Source organism: Fukomys damarensis, unplaced genomic scaffold (genome assembly GCF_012274545.1).
Source record: "Fukomys damarensis isolate Sample0158 unplaced genomic scaffold, DMR_v1.0_HiC HiC_scaffold_24, whole genome shotgun sequence".
NCBI classification, from domain to species: domain Eukaryota; kingdom Metazoa; phylum Chordata; class Mammalia; order Rodentia; family Bathyergidae; genus Fukomys; species Fukomys damarensis.
This window is the reverse complement of record NW_022900936.1, coordinates 39,390,193-39,390,439: the sequence shown is the minus strand read 5'-3', so window position 1 is coordinate 39,390,439 and position 247 is coordinate 39,390,193.

The window sequence follows — 247 nt, the reverse complement described above, 5'->3', positions numbered from 1 at the left end:
GTAATGGCTCAGGATTTCTTCCTAATCCCGGAGATCCAGACCTCTAAATCCTCAAAGTTCTCCCTGTCACTCAGCTCCACCCTAGCTGGCTGCAAGTTTTTCCTGCGTTTTCCTGGGCTTTGGAAACTTTGCATTCCAGAGAAACTCAGATTTGGAAAAGGGTGAGGAAGGACGATCGGCGATATTTACTAGGCCTCGGGCACGCTCCCTGACCCTCCCCCAGCTTCCTGGAAAAGTCCCCATTATC